The following is a 26,845-nucleotide window of genomic DNA, read 5'->3' as shown; positions in this document are numbered from 1 at the left end:
TGAGTCCGCTACAGCTTTTTACATTCCTGCACATTTGAATTGCCATACAAGACAAGGATGCAACCAGGGAAGAGAATTAAATATTCTGGAATACTCAACTTTTGGTAGAGATATTGTACTGTGCAAAAGTCTTGAGCATGTGTAAAAATATTCTGTAAAGCAAGGATGCTTTTTTTAAAAAAAAGTTCTAAATGAAAAGTTCTAGATATCAAAAATACTATAAAGAGCAGTAAATAGAAAATAAACCTAAATCAAATCAATATTTGGCGTGACCACCGTTTGCCTTTCAAACTGCATTAATTCTCCTCTGAAAGAGGAGGTGAACTAATCCTAATAGTAAATATTGAGAGAAGGGCTGAAGAGAGAAGGATCTTGACTCAGAGGAAGAGTCAGGAGGAAGAATCAGTTTGGACAGAGCTAAGAAGTAAGAAGAGGCAGCGAACATTGTTCGGAATTGTGTAACATCCCCAAGCATCAATAACAGTGCTGGGAGTAGAGTGAATCAGACAACTAATGAGTATTGTATAGATGGTAGAGATTACTTTTATTTATTATGTATATTGAAACGTGCAGCGGGGTGGACATGCGTTTCTACCGCTAGCCTGCAGGTGTAGAACCTGCTTAGACCCGCCCGATCAGGGTTGCGTGAGGCCATTAGAGCAAGTGGTAGATAGTTGTATGAGCAGTTGGTGCATGTCACAGGCCCTGGTGATGTGACCACAGATGCCAGGCAGACAATTCCTGAAGAGTATTGATAATGGCTGGAGTCTTGTAAAGACACTGTCCATGAAGTGTTCCACTTCAGTTTAAAAAATTTGCCAAGAGGAATTGTGGCCTTGGAAAGACCATGATCGCCACGTCATACGACGCGATGCATAATGAATGAATACTGAAATGTGTCATTTGCATTGAGGGTGCATAAGGGCAGCCTGCAAGTGTTGCTATGTTTCTGGTGACAACATAGCATGCCCACAACTTGTATAAACAAAAATAACCTTGACCTTTAATTTCCATATAAACTTCAACAAACTGGATCAGCAGTGATCGCATCAAGGACAAATTGGTGGAGTATATAAGGGATTCCTGATCTTTATATGCCATGGGTTTCTACCATTAACTGAGGGGTCCATGGATCCTAGGTTGGGAACTTCTGTTCTAGATTGATCTGTTGAGGACCCAGTAAGGGAAAAGATTAGTGTTAGTGCTCTGGTATTGTGTAACGAGAAAGGGTTAATTGTTAGCCTGCTAGCTGAGGAGCCTTTGAATAGGAAGCACAATGTAATAAAATTTTATATAAAGACCAAAAACGCTTTGGTTCAATTTGAAACCAACATTTTTTTATCCAAATAGACCAAAGAACAAAGCCACGATTTGTGAGTTGGCTAAGACATTGTGAAGCTGCATTCAAAACAAACAATTCTAAATATTCAAATAATTAACACATACTTGACAAGTAATATTTTTCCCAATAAGGCCAAAACAACAGAAGAAGTCATCCAACTGTGGTCGTCAAAAGAAGTTAAAGGAAAAGATTAAATGAAAAGGCCTATAATGATGCCAAAGAAAGCATAAGATCTGAGTGCAGGGAAAATTCAGAAACACAAGAGATTCTGCAGAAATCCAGAGTAAGACATACAAACTGCTGCAAGAACTCTACAGGTCAGGCTGTGTTAATCCTGATGAAGGGCCTTGGTTTAAAACGACAACTACAGGTATTTATTCCCTTCCATAGATGTTGCCTGATCGGTTGAGTTTCTCCAGCATCTTGTATGGGAAAATTCATAATTCAGTAAAGGAAAACCATCAGGAATTAATGGGGAAGGGAAAGGAAAGAATGGGAATACTTTGGTGAGAGACTCAAAAACAGATTGAAAGTTTACCATAGATATTTAAAAAGGAAATGACTGGCAAAAGTTAATGTGGGTCCAGTTATACAGGGGGAATAAGGAAAAGTAAAGGAATTAAGCTAAATTTTTGGGTCTTTCTTCACAAGAGGGAAAACTGAAACCTTGCAATTAGTAGAGAACTTCAGGGCGAGAATGAATGAAAAGCTGAAAGAAATTGACACAAAATGAAAATCGCTATTGAAGAATTTTATTTATTTATTGAGATGCAGCACAGAAAGGCCACACAGCAATCTTCCCATTTAGTCTGAGCCTAATCATGGGACAATTTACAATGACCAATTAACCTTCCAACTGGTGGGAAGAAACCCACGTGGTCATGGGGAGAATGTACAAACTCCATCCAGGCAGTGGCAGGAATTGAACCCAGGTCGCCTGTATCTAAAGTGTTGTGCTAACCACAATGTTACCATGCCACCCCAGTTATCAAATTAACTACAACAATTTGATAAATTAAATTAAAGACAATCATGCGTGATTTGCAAGCCTTCATCCTGAGAGTTGTTATTGTCCAGTATTTCCCAGAATGTAGAATAGTTCTGACAGATTGGAAAGTAGCAGATATAACCTCACTGTTTAGGAGAGGTGGGAGGAAATACAGAACAGGCTAATTAGTCCAACTTGAGTAGTAGGCAGAATACTAGGGTTTATAAGGATGTTTAGAAAGAAAATAATAAGACAGTCAGAAATTACATTTGATAGAGTTTCTTGAGTTTTTGACTAGCAGAATAGATAAAGACGAAGCAGGTGATAGAGTGTATCTGGAAATACCCTTGGTTTTAATGGGTTTGCGTTTAAAGGAATGAGAGGTGATCTGCTTGAAAAGTACAAAATTCTCTGAGGGCTTGAAAGGATAAATGTGGAATTTCTCTCGCTGTCAGAGGCCAAAGACAAAGGTTTTGCCATGTGGGCCAAATTGAGAAGAAATTTATTCACCCAGAGAGTAGTGAATTTTGGAATTCTCTACCCAGGAGTGATAGTGAGCCTAAGTCAATGTGAAGTCGAGTAAGTGTTGTGTGCACAAGTATGGAGTACAGTACAATGAAAAACTTGCTTTTGCATCACTTGCATCTCGATAGAGAAAGCACTCAGAATATAAATGTAACATTATTCCATACAGAGATGATTGATTTCAGGAGGTGGAAACCAGAAGTCCATGAGCCAGTCCTCATTGGGGGATCAGAGGTGGAGAGGGTCCACAACTTTAAATTCCTCAGTGTCTTCATTTCAGAGGATCTGTTCTGGGCCCATTTCGTGCTTCCTTTATAAACAGCATGTAAGTGCAATTACAAAGAAAATACAGTAGCACCTCTACTTCCTTAGGAGTTTGCGAAGATTTGCCATGACATCTAAAATTTGATAAGTTTTTGAAGATATGCTGTGGAGAGTATATTGACTGGCTGCATCATGGCCTGGTATGGAAACGCCAATGCCCTTGAATGGAAAATCCTACAAAAGGTAATGGATACAGCCCAGTCCATCACGGGTAATGCCCTTGCCACAATTGAGCACATCTACAAGAAATGTTGTCACAGGAAAGCAGCATCCATTATCAGGGACCCCGGCATGCTCTGTCCTCGCTGCTGCCATCAGGAAGAAGGTACAAGAGCCTCAGGACTCTCACCACCAGGTTCAGGAACAGTTACTACCCCTCAAACATCAGGTTCTTGAGCCAGTGTGGATAGCTTCACTTGCCCCATCATTGAAATGTCCCCACAACTAATAAACTCACATTCAAGGACTGTGTTCTTGATTTTTTTTTTTGCTATTTATTTATTATTTCTTTTTCTTTCTTTTTGACTTTAGGCAGTTTGTTGTCTTTTGCACACTGGCTGTCTGTCCCGTTGGTGCAGTCTTTCATTGATTCTATTATGGTGATTGGATTTATTGAGTATGCCCGCAAGAAAATGAATCACGAGGCTAAGTATATGTACTTTGATAATACATTTACTTTGAAGTTTGATACAGTGGTAAAAAAGACTGTGCAAAAACAAAATCCAAGGCAAGTTCTTGGTCATGTGAGAGTAGTTCATTGCCGAGGTAGGGTTAGGGTTGTGTGGGTTTTTCTCAAGAACGTGATGGCTAAAGGAAAGTTGCTGTTCCTAAACCTGGGAGCATGGAACTTCAGGCTTCTGTACCTCCTGCCTGAGGAAAGTAGCAATAAGAAGGTATGACCAGGATGGTAGATGGTATCTCCTGTAGATGCAATCAAAGGTGGAGAGGTCAGTGGACTGGTCTGTGCCTACGACTCCCTCTCAGCCTTTGGCATTCCAGGATATTGGAATTCCTGTATATTCCAGACAGAGATAAATAGGTGTTTGGTATTAAGGAAGTGTCACACCTCGCTATCTTTTTTTATTATTACAAAATCCTTTATTACAAATATCGGTGCTATAAAATATATACAGAACAGTGGCAAACACAATTACTTCACTACAAATAGACAATAGACATTACACCAAAATGTTGCCATCTCTATCCACGATGGCACACACCTCGCTATCAGGTGTCGGTAAGTGTACTCAACCAGGGTTACCAGTGGGGGAATAAACAGAAGGTAAGCCCCAATAGCACATTAGTGTGAGGGTTTTATTTAGTGCCAGGTGGGAAAAGTGGGCAAGAGCTGCCCAAAATTTGTGAAGAAAATTTAAAAGTAGACAAATGGAAAAAAAACCATGTATGTACAAAAAAATTTACAAACATGCAGAGGATTTCTCCACGACACACTTTGCCTTTAACTTTCCAATATAACTATTTACCAATTGTCAAATCTAACCTCCACACCTCTCTCACAAAGCCAGACTGAGTGTTTAAATCTGCCTCCGCCTGGCCTAGAAGGACCAGGAAATTCTACTGTTGATCTGGGGGATGGGGGGGGGGGGGGGCGAATAATCACATGACCAGACCATAATAATTATTTCAGATGCAGAACTGGAACATTTTAAACAGTGATTCCAACATCCTGTAGTTTTATTCCACAACAAATGCCTTGGTTAAACCCATAGATCAGTGTCCACGTGCTCATAAAGGGATAAAACTTCTCCACCAGTGGTGTTACCTGTGCAGGGTGTAGTGCGCCTGCTCCCACTAACTCAGGCATTATTCTAGGGCACCCCAAACTGTCTCTTGGGGCCATTCTGCTGCCTACAAACCGATGTAACAGTGTGAATGAAAATAAATGAAACTATTTGGAATGCCTGTGTCAAGAACCCTTATTTTCATGTTATAAACCAGTAGAGCACATTAACTGAAGGGATTGTTTTGATTTGCCAAGCTAGCGATTAATTTACTGTTGGGGTGTGTAAATGGTGAACTCCCAAGAACTGCAGAATTAGAGGGCAAAGTGTGTGAACTACTTGGGGAACTCTACCAGGGACAGAACGAGGAGGAGAGACTAACTGGGCAAAGGGGCAAGGATAGCAGGAGGACTAGCATTGCCAACCTGTTCTGTCACATCACCCCCACCCCCTGTGGATTGCACAAGGAGGTCAATTGGGAGAGATAGTCTGCCATGACGTTGCTCTGTCCTCCCTTATGGCGGATGTTGAAATGGTGTAGAGCCAGGTACCAACTCATGGTGTGTGCATTGTGGGCTTTCATGGAGAGGGTCCAGGTGAGGGCTTTGTGGTCAGTCTCCAGAACGAATTCTCTGCCTAGGGCCCACTTTATGGCAAGACCTTCCTTCTCAACAATAGAATACCTGGACTCCCATGGTAGCAGCTTCTGACTAAGGTACGATACTGGCTGTTCTTCTCCCTCATTCCCCTGGGCCAGGACTGCTCCAATCCCCACTACTGACTGGATGGTGAATAGTTTGGTGAAGTCTGGGCTGATGAGCATCGGCCAGAAACACAGGACTGGATTCTTTGCAGACGTTAGCGTCAGTTCTGATGGTGGGACTGCCAAGGTGTCAAACTGAGGGATAAAATGGTGACACCACCCGATTAACCCCTGGAGGGCCTTGACCTGATTCTTTATGCAGGGTGGGGACTATTTCTGATGGTCTCAATCTTGTTGACCAGTGGCTGGACTAGTCCTTGCCCTCGCTGGTAGCCCAGGTACTGTGTCTCATTGCAGGTCCACTCGCACTTCTGTCAAGCCAGTGGCTGCAATCTTCTCCAGGACATCCTTCAGGTGCTCCTCCCAGTGGGTGCTGAAGATGATCGCAACATCCAGGTAGGCCGCACAATGCTTCTCGTTTCCTCGCAGCAGGCGGTCAGCCAGCCGTTGGAAGGTTGCCGGGGTTCCATTCAGCCCAAACAGCATGACAGCGAAATGTGAAAGACGCGAAGGGGAGTGCGGAATGCGGTGTGCTCACGAGAATCCTTTGCCAGTGGGATCTGCCAGTAACTCTTGCTGAGGTCAAGGGTGGTTATAAACTTGGCAAGGCCCAGCCTTTCCAGCAGCTCGTCAATCCGTGGGATGGGGTAGGCATCGAACTTGAAGATGGTGTTGATTCCTTGGAAGTCAATGCAAACCCTCAGGGACCCATCAGGCTTTGGCACACTCACCGCTGGGCTACACCACTCACTCTCAGAGGGCGAGGGCTCGATCACTCCCAGGTCCAAGATGGTGTGGACCTCTGCCTTGAGTAGTTCCACCACCCTCTTTGGCACTCTAAGGTCGCTGCTGGATGGGGATGTTGTCCTTCAAGTGAATGGCGTGAGATGCCATTATTGTCCGGCGAGGGCAGGACTGGATGAGACGGGGATACTGTTGGAAGACTTGGTTCAGCCCCTCCTGTTGTTGAGGGGTCCAGTGGCCTAAGAATGGTCTTTGGAGAAGCACTCCAAGACAACAGGTCTTCAGTCATGTCTCCCCGTTTTCCTCCGCTTGTTGGATGATCAAGGAAAACATTGGGCCCTCTCTTTCCTTCCACCCCCTCAGCAGGTTGACATGATCTGTCTGAGAAGCTTTTCCTTTCTCCGCATAGGTGACTGGACCTTGCTTCCTCAGGACTTCAAAAGGTCCCTGCCACTTGGCCAAGAGTTTGTTGGTGGAGGTGGAAAGCAGCAGAAGGACCTTCTGACCAGGATGAACTTACGTTGCCATGCTTTACGGTCATGCCAAGTATTCTGGTTCTAATGGGCCATCTCCAGATTGCTTTCAGCCTCCTCTCTGTAGGTCTCCAGGTGACCCCTCCTTTGTAAGACATAAGAAGCAATGTCCTCACCCGTGCTGCCCTGGAGCTTGTCCTCCCACTGGTGCAGAAGGGGAGGGCAAAATGTGTGAACTACTGGGGAAACTAGACCAGGTACAGGAGGAGGAGGAGTGACTACTGGGCAAAGGGGCAAGGTTAGCGGGACAATTAATATTGCCAATCTGCTGTGTCACAGGAAGCAAGGGATATTACATTCGTGCAGGAAATGGTACTGAGGTAAAAAGACGGCCATGATCTTACAAAATCTTATGAATTCTTGGAAGTGTTAGATTGATCTTTGAGTAGGGTAAAATGTAGGCACAACATCATGGGCCAAAGGGCTTAAACTGTGCTGTACTGGTTCATGTTCTTTGGTCAATGTTTTATGTTCTAATCAGTGTAGCACAACATTGTGGGCCGAAGGGCCTGTATAGTGCTGTATGTTAAATGGAGGAGTAGACTCAAGGCACTAAATAGATTCTTTGACATCTCTTATAATATTACATTGTTATTGAGTGGTCCACACTGCTCGTTGGGCACATGTGGGTCGTAAGAATTTTGAGTGATATGTGAAAGTAAACTGTACAAATCCTTTTGTTGCACAGACCTTTGGCAATGCAAATCACAGCTGGGTTTTGATAAAACTCTGTTGCATGGGCTACTAAAACATTGTGATATGTGACGGCCTTTCCATGGCTTTGCATTGCATGTTACACATATGATCATCACCTTATTCCTCCATTCTCAGCAGGTACGTAGGGTATACGCGATTTTTCTTGTGGGTCATGGATTCTGAATGCAAGCCTGTCCCATCAGTGGCAAGGAAAACATCTGCTGTCATCCATTAACCAAAAAATTCCAAATATTTTCTGCCACTTTTGTACCAGGGCAGCATGGTGACGTGGAGGTTAGCGTAATGTTTAAAGCACCAGCGGTCAGGGTTCATCTCCCACCACTGTCTATAAGGAGTCTGTATGTTCTCTCCATGTCCATGTCTGTTTTCTCCATGTGCTCAACTTCCTCACAAATTTCATAGACGTCTGAGTTTGGGTGAGTAAGTTGACAGCATGCTGTGTTGGTGACACTCGTGGGCTACTTCCAGCACGTCTTCAGACTGTGTTTGTCATTGATGCAAATGATGCATTTCACTGTATGTGTCAATGTACAGTGGATTCCAGTTAATTGGGCTATTGGTTAATCAGGGCAGCCTCTCATTTGTGACAATCGTTAACGAACAAAAACTAATTAGGAAAATAGCTGGGTTTCTTTCATTTATCTGGGACACTATGCCGTGAAATTTCGACAGGAGACTGTTCCCTAACAGTTTCTAAACTAGCGTTAGTCACAAGCACTTGTGTGGCTATTAGACACTGCGCCATGCTTAGAGCGAACAAAGCATCAGTTGCAAGTGCTTGTGTTATGTCATTCACTGGGGCTGCAAATGCTGAATTAAATGTAGTGATTTTTGACGTTACTTCTTGCAGGAAGGCAATGAAAGCAGTCCGTAATCTGCACTAGGCAGCTGCACACATTTCCTTCATTCAGCCATTCAAAAGAACACGGTAGCCTATAGTGGATTAATTCCTCCATTACTAACTATTAGGAACTAATACACAGTTTTATAGTACTGTCGTACTATTGGTGCTGACTGGTGGTTTTGTGGCGTCAGCACGATTTCAAGATGGTCCAGAGTTCAAACCCAGTCAGGTCCCAGCCTGGGCAGCAGCTGTACCTGTGCGGACAAAAGGCCTGGTAATCTACTTCCGTATCTTGCCATGAAATCCGTATGGACCCCATGGTCCATGAGGTCATGAAAAGTCAGACTCGACTAAGCAACTGAACTACAGAGTGCTATTGGTACTGTTCTGATTTGTTCTTTCTTCATTTACATACATAATTTGTTACTTTTTCATACTTTTTCATCTATTTGGATGAAACTTTGGCTGATCGGGGCAGCTGTTTAATTGGGCCAAATGTGCTCATCCTGATGTGTCCCAGTCCACTGTACTTGTAAAACTAAAACCTAATTTATAATTTTTACTCTGGATTTGACTGCTGTTTCAGGTGTAGCAGATTCCACATCGTTGCTGAAAAGAAGAGCAAATAACTCCCTGTTGTCCTGGGTCAATAATATTCCTCTACAGTCTTCCCTGATAACTAGCAGATAAGTTCTTTTTTAGTAAGAATGGCAGAAAGATCTTTCCTGTAGGCTGAGAACAGACAGGTCTGTATTGGCAGAAAGTTTCTGAACTTTTCGATGTGTGTGAATAAATTGGCTGCTACATCATCATAGTAACAATGCTTCAAAACTGCTTCACGGCTGTAAAAATCCTTTCAAGACCAGCTTTATTTGTCACACGTACATCGAAACATAGAGTGAAATGTGTCACCTGTGTCAGGGATTATGCTGGGGCAGCCCGCAAGTGTCACCACGCTTCCAACACCAATATTCATAAGCACAACAGACATGCAACTGGTACGTCTTTGGAACGTGGGAGGCAACCGGAGCATCTGGAGGAAACCCATGCGGTCACGGAGAATGTATAAACCCCTCGTGGACAGCGGCCAGGAATCGAACCCGGATCTCACAGCTGGCGTGCTGTGAAGTGTTACACTGACTGCCACATTACCCTGCCCTCCTGTCCTATAAGGTTGCAAAAGGCCCAAATGCCTTTCCTTGTTTACAAAGTGTCATAGCCAACACAAAAGCAGCTTCCTTTATTCTGTTGAATGATTCCTGACTGCTTGTGTGGATCACTTAATTATGAAGTTGGATAGAATCTAATTAAAGAGGAGCCCATTCTCTAAGCGTCACACTGCTGAAAATGATGGCAAAATCCACAGATTTATAGAACATTACAGCACATTACAGGCCCTTTGGCTCGCACTGTTGTACCAATCTTTAAACCTACTTTAAGATCAATCTAACCCTGCCTCTCACATAGCCCACCATTTTTCTTTCATCCATGTTTCTCAAGTGCCCCCAATGTGTAATGAGCCTGTGTGGGGAGCCGGAAAGCGCTGGGCTCCAAGGTTTTTAGAACATCCAAATTGGTTAATTGTTGTTTAATATGAATTATTAATTATTTAGAGATCCTTGTGGTTTTCTTGAGCGTTTCAATCTTTATAATGCGGTCTTCTGGGGTTTCCTGCTTAAGCTTGTTAAGTTTATTTTGATAGGCTTGGGGATTCCGTGTTACTTGCATTATTTAAGTGGATGCCCGATTTGCACTAATCATGGGGTCCTAGTATTGAGAATGTTACTTTGGGCAGTGTTGTTCAGTTGAGCTGTTGATGTTCCTTAGGAATTGTTGTGAATAAACTCCGGACACCGTCTCTGCTTCGAAGTCTGTCTTTCTTCCACTCTTGGGTTCAAATATTGCCAACGCACATTGTGACAAATTCACAATGATGAATAAATGATGCCTCATATGCCAGGGTGTTGTTCACCGACTTCAGCTCAGCGTTGAACAAAATCATCTCTCAGAAGCTGGAGGGTAAACTGTTCTCACTGGGACTCGGCATCGTTGTCTGTAACTGGATCTTGGACTACTTGACGAAAAGACCCCAGTCAGTCCGAGTTGGCAGCGATATCTCAAGCTCCATCGCACTGGTGCCCCCCAGGGATGCTTCTCAGTTCACTGCTGTTCATGCAAGACTCGCGACAGCTCTGCCTCATCCATCTCAAACCACGTCATCAAGATTGAGGCGTGCAAAACCCACGTTCTAACGGCGTTTTACAGGAGCACTGCTGAGGATGTCCTGCCTGGCTGCATCATTGTGTGGTACGGAAAATGCGAGGTATTGGACTGCTCGACCCTGCAGAAAATGGTAATTCCACCAAGGGGATCTCTGGCGTCTCCCTCCTCCCTTTTTGTGATATTTCAAAGTTCAAAGTAAAGTTTATTGTCTGAGTATGTACATCCCTGAGATTCCTTTTCAGTCTCCCTCCTGTTTGCTGATTCATTTGATGCAGCCCACACCAGTGGCGTCGTCAGCAAACTTGTAGATGGTGTTGGACCAGTACTGAGCTACACAGCTATAGGTGTAAAGTGAGTAGAGCAGGGGGCTAAGTACACATCCCTGCGGTGCTCCTGTGCTGATGGAGATTGTGGAGGAGATGTTTTTTTGCCAATCTGAATGGACTGGTGTCTACAAGTGAGGAAATCCAGGATCCAATTGCACAAGGGGGTGTTGAGGCCCAGGTCTTGGAATTTATTGATTAGTTTTGAATGGGGTGATGGTGTTAAATGCCAAGCTGTAATCAATAAAGGGTATCCTGATGTAAGCATCTTTGCTGTCCAGGGCTGTGCGAAGAGCAAACGAGATGGCATCTGCTGTAGATCTGTTGCTTCAGTAGGCGATCTAGAGTGAATCCAAGTCACGATTCAGACCAGAGCTGATATGCTTCAACACCAGCCTCTCAAAACACTTCATCACGGGGGGTGTAAATGCAACTGGATGATGGTCGATTAGACAGGTTACCACTCTCTTCTTGGGCACCGGTATGATTGAAGCAGGTGGGTACCGTTCACTGGCGGAGCGAGAGGTTGAAGATATCCATGAGTACACCAGCAGGCAGGTCAGCAGAGGCCTTCAGTACTCGGCCAGATACTCAATCCGGACCGGATGCTTCCCTTGGATTCACTCTCCTGAAGGTAGCCCGCACATCATCTGCAGATACTGAGCCCAAAGGATCATCGGGAGTCATGGGGGTGCACGATGGTTCCTCCCTGTTTTGGTGGTCAAAGTGAGCATAGAAGGCACTGAGCTCATCTGGAAGTGAAGCTCTGCTGTCCCCTATGTTGCAAGATGAAACTGTGTGGGAGGTTATGGTATTCAAACCCTGCCACAGCTGCTGAGCACCCCTTGTATTTACCTGCAGTGTTGCACACGAAGGGCCTGAGGCATTACTGAGGATCCCTACCACCCAGCCCACAACCTCTTTGACCCACTACCGTTAGGAAGGAGGTACTGGAGCATCAGGGCTGGGACTGCAAGGCTGTAAATCAATTTCTTCCCTCAGGCGGTGAGACTAATGACTACCCTGCCACCACTGAGGCCTCATCACGAGGACAGGGGGCTGTTTACTGTTTACCTACACTGTGCACCGCATGAATTTTGAATTATATTTTATTAACTCATTCAAGGTAATATTTTGGTTTATTTATGTGCTGTGTGTGATATATGTTGTATGGGTGCACCATGGTCTGGAGGAACGTTGTTACATTTGGTTGTACATATGCACGGTCAGATGACAATAAACTTGAAGTTGAACTTGAACCTGCAGCTGGGTCTACCACCACCAATGGCAGGGCATTCTATGCACTTACCACTCTCTGACATCGCCCCTATATTTCCCTCCAATCTCCTTAAAATTATGCATCCCTTGTATTAGCCATTTTCATCCTGGGAAAGTCTCTGGCTATCCACTTGATCTATGCTTCTATCCAAACAGCAGCCGGGATGTGGATTACAAATTACAACAGGAGATAGAAAAGGCATGTCAGAAAGACAATGTCATGATAATTGTTGGGGATTTTAACATGAAAGTGGATTGGGAAAACCAAGGCCAGAACTGGACCTCAAGAAAGAGAATTTGTGAAATGTCTAAGGGATGGCTTTTTAGAACAGCTTGATGTTGAGCCCACTAGGGGATTGGCTGTGCTGGATTGGGAGTTGTGCAATGATCCAGAGGTAATAACAGAGCTTAAGGTTAAGGAACCCTTGGGGACCAGTGATCACAATATGATCGAGTTCACTTTGAGAGGGAGAAACTAAAATCCAATATGTTGGAAATTACAATGGCATGAGAGGGGAACTGGCCAAGGCTGACTGGAAAGGGACTCTAGCAGGAAGGACAGCAGAGCAGCAATGGCTGGAGTTTCTGTGAAAAATGAGGGAAGTACAAGATAGGTATATTCCAAATGAGAAGAATTTTTCAAATGGAAGGACACTACCATGGCTGACAAGTGAAGTCAGAGCCAAAGTAAAAGTGAAAGAGAGGGTTTACAAGAAAGCCATCGCTAATGGGAAGATAGAGGATTGGAAAGCTTTTAAAATTTGCAGAAGGAAACTAAGAAGATCATTAGGAAGGAAAAGATAAATTACGAAAGGAAGCTGGCGACTAATATCAAAGAAGATACTGAAAGGTTTTTTAAGTACCGTAGATTCCGGATTTTAAGCCGCTACTTTTTTCCCACATTTTGAACAGCTTTGAACTTTGCGGCCAATAATCCGAAGCGGCTAATGCAAGGTTTTTTTCATGCCGCCTCGTAAACATTTTGCCTCGTAACAGTAGACCAATAAAATTGATGAGTAGTTCACAGAGGTCCAATGAAATTGTACGATAAATCAAGCGCACTTTCACAATTAAATTATTGTAAATCAGTCATTTGTACTCACCCTCATCAACATGGAAAACACTCGAAGCATTGTGCTACCTACCCTACTTAGTTTAAACTATATTTGTTTTCTGTACTACATCGCGGGATGCTATGACGACACACCCGGTTTCGCGGTGTCTTGTGGGAAAATGCCGTTTGCGATGAAACGGAAAGGGGGGGGGAGCGCATTACGCGAGCGGCTTTGGATCTGAGCGAACTCTGCTTTTAAGTTAAAGGTATCAATAACTTTTCCTGGTAGGCTGCAGTATATATATTTTTTACCAGTCGTTAGGAGATATTGGAATGTTGTTCAGTAAAGAAGTATACGCAACGTATATTTAAAAGTAGCCTCGTACGGGCACGGTTCGAAAAAAAGCATTTGCAATATGTATTTGTTTTTGTTACCATATGGATTTAATTAAAAGTTAAAAAAATCCTCACGTGTAATATCTTTCTGTGTAAATATCTCATATTACAACGTGGGACACCTGCGGCCGAAAATCCGGTGCGGCCTAAAATCCGGTGCGGCCTTTACATTTAAAAAAATGATTTTATTTCTAAAATTAGTGCCAGCGGCTTAAAATCAGGTGCGCTCTGTAGTCCGGAATCTACGGTATATAAAGAGTAAAAGAAGAACGGTATTCTGGACATTCAAGAGTGTCAGGGAAGTGAAGTATGTGCAGTGCAAATTACGACTGAGAAGGTGCTCAGGAAGTTTAATGGTCTGAGGGTGGATAAATCTCCTGGACCTGATGGAATGCACCCTCAGGTTCTGAAGGAAGTAGCTGGAGAGATTGTGGAAGCATTAATGAAGATCTTTCAAAAATCCATAGATTCTGACATTGTACCGGATGACTGGAAAATTATAGATGTTACTCCATTATTTAAGAAAGGTGGGAGGCAGCAGAAAGGAAACTATAGACCTGTTAGCTTGAAAGCAGTGGTTGGGAAGTTGTTGGAATCGATTCTTAGAGATGAGATTACAGAGTACCTGAAGGCACATGACAAGATAGGCCAAAGCCAGCATGGTTTCCTGAAAGGAAAATCCTGCCTGACAAACCTACTGCAATTCTTTGAGGAAATTACAAGCAGGGTAGACGAAGGAGATGCAGTAGATGTGCTGTACTTGGATTTTCAGAAGGCCTTTGACAAGGTACCGCACATGAGGCTGCTTAGCAAGATAAGAGCCAATGTGATTACAGAGAAGTTACTAGCATGGATGGAGCATTGGCTGATGGGCAGAAAACAATGGGAGTAAAGGGATCCCATTCTGGCTGGCTACTGGTTACCAGTGGAGTTCCACAGGGGTCGGTGTTGGGATCGCTGCTTTTTACAATGTATGTCAAAGATTTGGACTATGGGATTAAAGGATTTGTGGCTAAATTTGCCAATCATGCAAAGATAGGTGGAGGAGCAGGTAGCGTTGAGGAAACAGAGAGCCTAAAGGGAGACTTAGATAGTTCAGGGGAATGCGTAATGAAGTGGTAAATGAAATACAATGTTGGAAAGTGTATGGCCATGCACTTTAGTGGAAGAAATAAGCAGGTAGACTGTTATTTAGAGGGCCAGAGAATTCAAAATGCAGAGATGCAAAGGGACTTGGGAGTCCTTGTGCAAGATACCCTAAAGGTTAACCTCCAGGTTGAGTTGGTGGTGAAGAAGGGGAATGCAATGTTGGCATTCATTTCTAGAGTTATAGATTATAAGAGCAGGGATGTGATGTTGAGGCTCTATAAGGCACTCATGAGATCACACTTGAAGTATTGTGTGTAGTTTTAGGCTTCTTATTTTAGAAAGGATATACTGACATTGGAGAGGGTTCAGAAAAGATTCATGAAAATGATTCCAGGAATGAAAGGGTTACTGTATGGGGAACATTTGGCAGCTCTTGGGCTGTATTCCCTGGAGTTCAGGAGAATGAGGGGGGATCTCATGGAAACATTGCAAATGTTAAAAGGCCTGAACAGATTAGATATGGCATATTTCCCATGGTAGGGGAGTCTAGGACAAGAGGGCACGACTTCAGGATTGAAAGACATCCATTTAGAACAGAGATGCGGAGAAATTACTTTAGTCAGGGGGTGGTATATCTGTGGAATTTGTTGCCGAGAGCGGCTGTGGAGGCCAAGTCATTGGGTGTATTTAAGGCAGAGATAGATAGGTTCTTGATTAGCCAGGGCATTAAAGGGTATGGGGTGAAAGCAGGGGAGTGAGGATGACTGGACGAATTGAATCAGCCCATGATTGAATGGTGAAGCAGACTAGATGGGCCGAATAGCCTCCTTCTGCTCCTATATCTTATGGTTTTATGCTGCTTATCATCTTGTACACTTCTACCAAGCTACCTCCCATCCTCCTTCACTCTAAAGAGGAAAGCCCTGGCTCGCTCAACATATCTTCATAAGACATATTCTCTCGTTCTGGTTGTATCCTGGAAAATCTCCTCTGTACCCTTTCTAAAGCTTTCACATCAGAAATGAACATAATATTCCAAGTGTGATCTAGCCAGGGTTTTATGGAGTTGCAATATTACCTCCAGGGTCTTGAACTCAATCCCTCAACTGATGAAGGCCTCACTATATGCCGCCTTAACAACCCTCGGACATCCACTTTTATGTTTACAAGTTGGCTAGTTCCAGTTGACAGGTTCCACTGATGCAGCAGGGAACTTCATGCAGACAGACAGATCCTCGCAGGAAGCCCATGGTCGAAGGAAATCATTAAACCTCCTACAAAATTCTGGAGGAACTCGGCGGGCCAGGCAGCATTTAAGGAAAGGAATAAAAAATCGCAGTTTCAAGCTGCAACCATTCATGAGGACTCCTGAAACGTTGACTGTTTACTCCTTTCCATAGATGCTCTCTGACCTGCCAAGCTCCTCCAGCATTTTGTACGTGTTGCTCTGGATTTCTAGTATCTGCAGAAACTCCTGTGTTCATAGGTCCTCCCTCTAAAATTTCCTTAACAGTTCCTGCGTTTTATAAACCATGGGCTGCATCTCCTTCTAAAGTGTTAAACAGTAAAGAAAAGAAGTGAGGTGTGGCTTTGATCTCGGTAAGCGTTACACACCACATCAAATGTTTTCTTTTTTTGAATGTGAAAGTATAATCATTGGTTAAAAGGGTCTGTTTTACTTTGTAGTGTGAGTCGTTTAACCTCTTGATGTGGTAAAACTCTGATTTTCTTACCTGTAGAAACGAGTGAAGAAGAGATTTTATTTGGTGAGACACCTTTCTAGATTCGCCACGTAGAATACAAAGCACAGTGCAACCCCTTTATTTTCCTTTTGTGGTCTTTTCTAGGTTTATGTTAAGCAGGTGCAGAGGCCTGCTATGTTTTCTCTCTCTCTCTCTCTGTGTGGACCCTACGAACATGAAGAATAGGCCTCATTGTGCCCCTTGTGTTTTCAGCCACTGCGCGCAATGAGGACAATGGCCCAGTGTCTGTCAGTCCGTCTCTTTCTACTTCTTCCTCTCTCCCCCACCCTCTCTGTCCCTTTCTCAGAGCTCTTCCCACTTTCAAGCAGGTTGGAGAATCTATCTTAATTCACCTTGCCTACTTTTTCCCTGAATTCGCTCATCAGTTCCGCCTCCCTGTCTTTCAGCGTGTTGGTGGGGGTGGCGGCGAGTTGAGCTGAACACAATTTAAGACTGTCACATCTGCTTAGTGACACGTTTAAACTATAAATGCATTTCCTTCCTTGAGCCTTACATTACAGATCACCCTTAAGTTTTGCAGCGTGGTTTTAATTTAATTCAGTGAACCTTATCTCTGCAGTAGTGATACCCAAGAGCTCAGGGCAGGCAGTCAGCCATCGCATTCCTCACTAATGTTTAAACAAAATCGTTAGTGTGAGTACTTCCTCTCAGCAGATTAATAATCGAGGGTTTACTTACAATGGCTTTCAGTGGCTGTGCAGTTCCAGGCAGCCGAGTGCACTGACTCATTCACTTCTACTTCAGAACACCTTTTGGGTTCTCCCAACCCTCCAGAGCAGGGCATCTTGTTTGTGTCTGTACAACAGGCGCTTGTTACAAACAAGCAGCTGTTGAAGGCCATCCCCTGTAGTAATGAGCCAGAGCTGAATCCAGAGCAATAGACCTTATTTTAAAACCAGACCTGAACTGCAAATGAACATAAAAGTTCCCACTTCTGTTGGACATTTGATTTCCGACTTAATTGGTTTGGCACAACATTGTGGGCCAAAGGGCCTTTTCCTCTGCTGTCCTCCTCTATACTCTTTGTTTCGTTGTTCAAATAAAATACATTTATTTTCCCTCTTTGCTTTTTTTTATTAACTACTATGCTTCTTCTTGTGAATTAATAAAGAAAATCACGAAGTATTGAAATGAAACACTTCCCTTCTCAGCGGCGTGAAACTTCAAACTCTCATCTCTGACTAAATTGACTGCAGCAGAAACTGAAAAAGAAGCCAGCCGAGGTTTGGTTTCCTCCACTCCACTGTAAGGTCTCACAAATTGGCTCTTCCAACTGCCCTGCACAGTAATACACGCCTCAGCAACTAATCTGACAGCACCGGAAGTTTGCTTACTCTTGGGACTTGCATGTTGGCTCCCGCACCAAACACTATCCGCTCTTCCAGAGCAGCTTCGATAACATTCACCGAGTTCCAGCCCAGTCCAGAGCAAAGCTTTACTTAATCACATCTAATCCACTCTCCTAAACATCGACTTCCTCCACCTCTGGTGTGCTGAGACTATTGGAGTGTACCAGGTACAGAGACTCAGCAAGGCACCTCCAAAATCTGTGATTTCTGCCACCGGTAAAGGCATGAGGGTGAGCTGGATTGAAGTGTCAGCACCTTAAAACTTCATAAGATTAGGAGCAGAATTAGGCCATTCAGCCTGTCGAACCTGCTCCATCCCACCACTCCATCTTTGTTGATTTATTATCCCTCTCAACCCCATTCTCCTGCCTTCTCCCTGTAACCTTAATCACCCTAACTAATTAAGAACCTGTCAGCCTTTGATTTAAGTATACCCGATGACTTGCTATCCACGGCTGTCTGTGGCAATGAGTTCCACAGATTCACCATCCACTGGGTAAAGAAATTCCTCCTCCTCTCTGTTCTAATGGGATATCATTTTATCCTGATGCCATGCTCTCTGATCCTAGACTGCCCCATGGAAACACCCTCTCCCTGTCCACTCTAATCTAGGCCTTTCAATATCCATTAGGTTTTAATGAGATCCACCCCTCACTCTTCTAAACTCCAGAGAGTACAGGTCCATAGCCATCAGATCCTATGTCACTTTATCTCTTCTCAAGTCTCATCTCCTCGAGGCTTGTAAATATATTGCTTGTCCTTCATTGTCATTTATTCATTATGTGCCGTGTCATATGACATGGGCGATCATGATCTTGACCATGATTGATCCTGGCAAATTTTTCTGCAGAAATGTTTTGACGTTGACACCTTCTTTACAAGATGGGTGACCCCAGCCTTTCTCAGTACTCTTCAGAGACTGTTTGTCTGCCGTCAGTGGTTGCATAACCTGGACTTATGATATGCACCAGCTACTCATACGACCATCACCACCTACTCTCATGGCTTCACGTGACCCTGATTGGGGGGGGGGGCTAAGTATACACTGCACCTTACCCAAGGGTGACCTGCAGGCCAGTGGAGGGAAGGAGCACCTCACCCTTCCCTGGTTAGAGATGGATCTTCACCCTGCCACCCTTTCCTAGTGCTGGGTTTAATTTCTCAGTCCTTTTCCAGTATCATTTGTAAAGTCCTTTCCCCAGATAGACTGTCCCAGATGTTCTTCAAGAAGATGACTCGGCAGCACTGCCTTCTCAATAAATGCCAGCTTTATCAGAGTCCTGTTGAATGGTCTTGGTCTGAGACGGCGAACGTTTATTCCTCCATAGATGCTGAATGACCCGCTGAGTTCCTCCGGCATTTTGTGTGTGCTGCCCAAGATTACCAGCATCTTCAGAATCTCTTGTATATATGATCAGGCTTTATCAGTGATGTCCATATTCTGTAAATGAATGAAAAAAACTGAAATCCCCAAGTGTAGAGGGGAAATTCCAAAACCTCTACCCCCCCCCCCCACCCGTCTCTCTTCATTTTCCTGGTTTCCTTTGAAAGCAGCAAAGTGGAATTTTTCCCTCACTATTGAGGCTTTCCTTGCCAATGCAGACATGACTTCTTTCAATCCAGAATATTTAAAGACCACCCTATCCATCTGTGGAAACTTGAATGTACCTTTTCCTCTCTCATTTCTGCTTTCTTGATTCTGTTTTTCATAAGACCAGTGATGTAACTTTGTCAGGTTTGTTTCCACCGAGAGGGGTAGGTGCCTGTAATGGGCTGCCAAGGGGGTGCTGGAGGAAGCAGATATCATGGTGACATTCAAGAAGCTGTTAGCCAGACTCATGAGTTTGCAGGGAATTGTGGGATATGGACCGTAGACAGCCAAAAGAGATTTGGTTGATTTGGTATCGTGTTTGGCACCCACATTGTCGGCTGAAGGGCCAATTCCTGTGCTGTAATGCTCTATATTCAACTGGTTTGCCGCCTTCTATCGTCAGAAGAAATCGGTAAGATCAAAAACATTAGAATTGTAGAAGCAGTTTCAGCGACAGGTTACTATCGATGCAATGCTCCTCAGACAGGATGAAGAGGTCAATACTCCCCAATGCCATTAGGCTTTACAATTCAACCGCCAGGACTTAAGAACTTTTTAAAAGCTATTATTAATGCTTTTTGAGATAGTGATTTAGATGCATATCATATTTTTTTACTGAGTTAAGTATTGTATGTAATTAGTTTTGCTACAACAAGTGTATGGGACATTGGAAAAAAAAAGTTGAATTTCCCCATGGGGATGAATAAAGTATCTATCTATCTATCTATCTATCTATCTATCTGTGGCTGGAGGTGATGTCTTGTGGAGAATGGCATCAAAGATAGCATTAATATTAAATTATTGTGAAATATAATGGAGCTTAACTTGCGGTTAGGAGCCTACATGGCTACATTAGCACATTTTACCATGTCAATTTAGAATTAATGGTTTACAGATATCATCATCATGATGTGTCGTGTTGTATGACGTGGGCAATCACGGTCTATCCATGACCATGATTGTTTCTGTCAAATTTTTCATCAGAAGTGGTTTGCCATTGCTTTCTTCTGGGTAGTGTCTTTACAAGACAGGTGACCCAAGCCACGATCAATACTCTTCAGAGATTGTCTGCCTGGCGTCAGTCATGTCCTGGTTATATGACCATCCACCTCTAGCTCCCATGGCTTCACGTGACCCTGATCTGGGGGGGGGGGGGGGGGGGGATGGGGGTACTACACCTTGACCTGCAGGCTAGCAGAGAGAAAAAGCGCCTTACACCTCCTTTGGTAGAGACGTATCTCCACCCCACCACCCATGGTTTATTGATATGTAAAGGAGAGAGGCTTTATTTGTCACGTGTACATTGAAACATAAGGTGAAATGTGTTGTTTGGAGTCAATGACCAACACAGTCTGAGGATTATGCTGGGGGCAGCCCACAATCGTTGCCATGCTTCCAGCGTCAACGTAACACGCCCACAACTCAGTAACCCCAACCTGTACATATTTGCAATGTTGGAGGAACGGGAGCATCCGGTGGAATCCCACATGGTTACAGGGAGAGAGCTGGGACAAGTGGGGGAGGGTCGAGGCTTTGCTGCTGCTTGTGTGTGGGAGGAGGTGGGGGGGCTTTGGGGTTCTAATGTTTTTCTGTCATTCATTCTTTGGGCTTTCTCTTCTGTTTCGTGGATGTCTGTGAAGAGGAAGAATTTCAGGCTGTACACTGTATACATTCTCTGATGTTAAATTGAACCATTGAACTATTGAATAATTCAGGGTGATTGCTAGCACTGTAGGTGATTGCACTAACCGCTATGCTACCATATCGCTCTCTATAAACAGCAATAATCCAATAATGCTGTAATTCAATAAACGGTAGTTTCCTGGTCATGCATATTTGGAACAGGAGTGGGCCACTTAACTCCTTGAATTTACTTTCCCATTCAATATAATCATGACAAATCTGAAGGTAAATTTAAATCTTGCTCTTGTCTCCTTCCGGTAACCTTTCATCCCCTTACTTGTCAGAAATCTATCTGTCTGGGCATTGAAAAGATTGAAAGGCTGTGTTTCCTAGGTAGTTCTAAAGACCCAAGAGCTTTTGGGAAAATAACCTCACCTCTCTGTAGCAGCGTCACAGAAAACAAAGAAATCTCCAGCACATCACAGGCCCTTCAGCCCACAGTGTTGTGCAGACCATGCAGCCTACTCTAGACTCTGCCAAGAATGGTCCCAGTGCACAGTCCTCTCTTTTTCTAAGCTTCACGTACCTATCTAAGAGGCTCTTAAAAGACCCTATTGTATCCGCTTCCACCACCTTCACTGGCAGTACATTCCACGCACCCACCACTCTCTGTGTGGAAAAACTTACCCCTGACATCCCCTCGATACCTATTTCTAAACACCTTAAAACTATGCCCCCCCACCCCCCGTGTTAGTCATTTCAGCCTTGGGAAGAAGACTTTGACACAATCAATGCCTCTTGTCATCTTATACACCTAATCCAACAGTCTTTACCTGAGCAAGTCCCATTTGCCTGGATTTGTCCCATCTCCCTCTTTACCTTTCCTATCCATGTACCTGTCTAAATGTCATTTAAACATTGTTTTTTTTCCAGTCGCAACCACTTTCTTTGGCAGCTGGTTCCATTAAGGCACCACCTTCAGAGTGAAACACTTGCCTTGGGTCCCTTTTAAATTTTCCCGCTCTCATTTTAAACAATGCCCTCTAGCTTTAGGCTCTCCTAGCTCAGAAAAAGACAGTGACCATTCACCTTACCCACACCCTTCGTGATTTTACGCAAGGTCATCTCTTGGTCTTCTGCACTCCAGGATCAGCAGCCCCAGACAATCTAGTTAAATGCTGGGGGAGCTCAGCAGTTCAGGCAGCATCTAAGGAGAGGAATTAACAGTCGATGCTGTGGGCCAAGGCCCTACATCAGGTCCTGATGAGTGGCCTCGGCCCACACAGTCGACTGCTAATTCCCCTCCTTTGTGCTGCCTGATCTGCTGAGTTCTTCCAGCATCTTGCGTTTATCTTTCTGAATCCTTCTCATCTTGTGTTAAATGGGCTGATTTTTAAGTCAGTGGCTGCCAATGTCAACTATTTAAAATTCCTTGGTGTTAATATATCAGAGGATCTCGTCCTGGGATCTGAATGTAAGTGCCAGCACAAAGAAGGCACAACAGTGCCTCTGCTTAGAAGTTTGAGTGTCATCCAAAACTTTGACAAACTTCTATAGAAGCTCAGTGGAGAGTATCCTAACTGTCTGCGGCATAGCCCGGTAGGAGGGCACCAATGCCCTGGAATGGAGATGTCTGGAGATAGTGGTGGGTATAAGCCACTTCATCACAGGCAAAGCCCTCCCCACCATCGAGCACATTTACAATGGAGCACTGCCTCATGAAAGCTGATCAAAGTCCCCCACCATTCATTTTCATTCTCGTATGGGAGTCTTCGGTCCCACAACACCAGGTTCAGGAGCAGTTAATGCACCACAAACATCAAGCTCCTAAACCGGTGTAGATAACTTCACTCACCATAACTCCGAACTGATTCTACGACTGACTTTCAAGGAGTCTTTACAACACACGTTCTCAAAAATTTTTAGTATTTACACAGTTTATCTTTTTCTGCACATCGGTAGTTAGTCTTTGTCCATGTATTGCTTTTTAAATAAATTCTATTGTATTTCTTTAATTTTCCTGCAAATGCCCACATGAAAATGAATCTCAATGTAGTATATTCAGAGTCAGAAGTAAATTCATTATCAAAAGTACGTAGATATGTTCTTTGATAATAAATTTACTTTCAGCTTTGAACCTCTGAGTCTAACCTGGTCTTGCTATCAAAGACCAGGCTAATTAAAGGGGAAAAAATATGTAAGAAGCTCCATCCTTTCCTAAGTGTGCCTGGTCACATTATGCTCAGCTGGATTGCTTAAGTAAGGCAGACTATTTGGCAGCGGAGAGCAAACTGATTTTTGAATCTGACGAGGCAATAGTTCTACATGGTCATCCACACCATCCTAGTCACCAGGCGTCAAGTCGGAGATGAAGAAACCCTGGTCATTTTTCTTGCCGAATCCAGGCCTCTCGAATCTCTCAGCACTTCCCACTTTCCGCCATAGGGTGGCATGGTAGCTAATGGTAGTGCCATGCTTCACAGCGCCGTCTGTAAGGCTTGTGGTTCGATTCCCACCGGTGCCTGTAGAAGTTTGCATGTTCTCTCTGTGCCTGCGTGAGTTTTCTCCAGATCCCTCCCGCGTTTCAAAGATGTACGGCTTCGGGTTAGTAAGTTGTAGGCACGCGGTGCTGGTGCCAGCAGCGCGGTGCCGCTTGCGAGCTGCCCCCAGACTGTGTGATGCAGGCGAAGCATCTCACTGCATGCTTCAATATTTCGATGAAAAAATTTAATCTTAATCAGTAAAGTGCAAGATCATAACGAGGTTGATTGTGAGGCCAGGAGTCGATGTTATTGTGCAAGGCGTCCCTTCCAGAGTCTGATAACAGCTGGCTAACAGCTGTCTTTGAGCCTGGTGGTATGTACTTGCCGGTTTTTACATCTCCTGCCTGATGGGACGGGGAGAAGAGTGGACGTCTGGGGTGGGGTGGTGGTCTTCCATAATGCTGACTGCTTCACCGAGGCAGCGAGGAGTGTAGACAGATTTGGGAGTTGGGTCTCTGTGGCGGGGTTTCACTGGGGTTGGAGCTGGCTTCCACATGGGCAAGGCCTGTCTTTTGCAGAGCGATGTGGAAAGAGCAGCAGAGAGTGAGAGTAACTGGAGAGCCAGTTCAAATATGATGGGCTGAATGGCTTTCTTCTGTGGCCATTGTATGAATGTATAGCTCTGAGAACGGGCAACTCACGATAAAGCTCTAAACCCCACTGTGAAATGGGATTTATATTTTAGGAACAGACATTGGAAGGAACACAGAACAAAGAAGAGACTATTCAGCTCTTCAGACGCTTTCTGTCACACAGCTGGGCTGTTCCAGGAGCAAAGAAATGGAAATAGGAGTGACTCACAGAATTAAACAGAGAAGTGAAGTAAAGGATTTATAATCTCAGATTGTTTTGTGGATTGTTAGTGATGTGGGAGACGCACACCCTACAAAAACATGGAGAGCTATAGTTAGGACAGAGTGCAGGGGAATGAGGGAAGACCTGATAGCGCTATGCAAAATCACGAGGGGTATAGATCGGGTCGATGCAAGCAGATCTGAGGTTGGATGAGACTGGAACAGGAGGCCATGAGTTGAGGGTGAAAGGTGAAACATGAGGGGGGAGCTCCTTCACTCAGAGAATGGTGAGAAAGTGGAACAAGCAGCCAGCAGAAGTGGTGGGTGCAGGTTCGATTTCAACGTTTAAGAGAAATTTGGATAAGTACATGGTTGGGAGGGGTATGGAGGGCTCTGGTTTGGGAGCAGGTAGGTGGGATTAGGCCGATTACTGGACGGGCTGAAAGGCTTGTTTCTGGTCTGTGATGACCCTATGAAGAACGTATAATCTTGTATTGGTGTAATGACTATTTAACTCAGTGGAATGAGGTGAGAGGCTTCAGAAGACCAGAGCTATATCATGGTTTATATTCTAGTAACGTGCCCTCACGAATGTTTATTCAGTATACTTTAGCATCCTTGCAAAGATTTCCAAACTGTTACATCAATCAGAAGGGGGAGGCTATAATAAATGGGAGTGAAACCTCCCGTATTCCTGATTTTAAAACACACTGCTATCAAGCAATGTGTTTCCAGGTCTGAATGAGTAATAGGTTTTGTCTCCGCTGTTTACAGGATCCTGCCCTTGAGCTGCACACACTATAACCAATTAAACATTCTTAGCTCCGCTTACACAAAATGAATAAAATAACAGAATCTTGTCTTAATACGTGATAAGAGGCAAAACGGCTGCTGAGGCTACACACTCGCTGATTTCTGGCCTGGTTTAAACAGCGATCTCAGAGTATTTTTTTTTATCCTGCATTTGTGTCTTGGCTGGGTGTTAGTCGCTCTCCAATCAGCCTTAACATCGTTTTTATGACCCAAAGGCTTTGGGCTGCTCAGTAATGGATGTTTTTGTAATGAGGCCCAATGGTTATCACAGCCTTTAAGAATCCTGAGGTAGGAGGGCTTGTAGTTAATCTTGGGCTTTTTTATGGGCTGATTTGTCTGCAGCATTCTTCATATAACTTTGATCACTCACTGCTTGAGTAGCCACTAACATACAGCAAAGAATAAATCCTAAATTGAGATGCTATTCGCCGGCTGGTCTGCGAACTCATTTATGGCAACATTCCTTGCTTAATTACATATTTTATTATTTTTGACTGTATGTCTCCATCTGTAGTTTTACGTGGCGTCCTGTTCTCTACTCCATGGTTTCGGTAACCGTGGAAATGAGGGATTTTTTCAGCCTCAACGCAGTAAAAGTAAGATGCAACGAAAAAAGCCTGTGGTATACCCAACGCCAAACAGCTGTGGACAGTGACTCACTGGTGCGGGAAACGAGATCTTGCAGTTGCTGGAAATCTGGAGTCACACGTACAAACTGCTGGAGGAAATCAGCGGGTCGGGCAGCATCTGTGGCAAGGAATAAAGCATTGATGTTTCAGGTCCCGGCCCAAAACGTCGACTTTCTATTCCTTTCCAAACCTGCCTGACCTGCTGAGTTCGTCCAGCAGTTTGTGTGCTTTGCTAGGTTTAGGATAGGTTAAGCAAACTAGGGAGTCCCCCTTGGAGTGAAGGGGGGTTGAGAGGTGACTTGATAGAGGTGTACAAGCTGATAAGAGGCAAAAATTGAGAGGACAGCCCGAGACTTTTTGCAAGGGCGGAAGTGGCTAATGTGAGGGCACTTAATTTTAAGATGACTGGAGGGAAGTTTTTAAGAAGGAAGTCAGAGGTAAATTCTTTATACAGAGAGTGGTGGAGTAGTGGGTTCATCCTCCCATGCTTGGGCTCCCATGTGATGACTAGGCTGGCAGGTAGCTCAGAGTGGCGTAGACAGTGCCCCACTAATTGCAGTCTTTTCGCCTCGATTTTAGTAGGGAGCATCAGTAGGTCGTCATAGAGCTCGACGTTCATCATGTGCCGCTGCCAACTCATGTCAAGAGCCATCCGGAGCATTCGTGTATAGCAACCATCTAGTGACTTTCTCATGGTCTTGGTGAGAGTCCACGTCTCGCATCCGTACATGAGAATGGACTCTATGACTGCTATGAAGATCCTCTTTTTGAGCCCTCTGGTCAGGTTCAACCAGATTTCCTTCATGTCATTCATAGCCCTCCACGCCAGCGCCTTCCGTATCTTTATGTCCTTCT

The 26,845-nt window shown here is 44.2% G+C and overlaps 1 long non-coding RNA gene across 1 annotated transcript in view; it reads right to left on the bottom strand.

Annotated features, from left to right (window-relative positions):
* LOC140734187 (uncharacterized) overlaps window positions 1-17,429 on the bottom strand; it is a 46,739-nt gene extending 29,310 nt beyond the window's left edge. Inside the window, exon 1 of the long non-coding RNA XR_012100494.1 lies at window positions 17,327-17,429. This is a non-coding gene — a long non-coding RNA (uncharacterized lncRNA). The remainder of the gene's footprint in view (window positions 1-17,326) is intronic.
* Window positions 17,430-26,845: the final 9,416 nt, after the last annotated feature.

Source organism: Hemitrygon akajei, chromosome 10 (assembly GCF_048418815.1).
Source record: "Hemitrygon akajei chromosome 10, sHemAka1.3, whole genome shotgun sequence".
Classification (NCBI taxonomy): domain Eukaryota; kingdom Metazoa; phylum Chordata; class Chondrichthyes; order Myliobatiformes; family Dasyatidae; genus Hemitrygon; species Hemitrygon akajei.
This window is presented reverse-complemented; position numbering and strand designations above follow the sequence as displayed.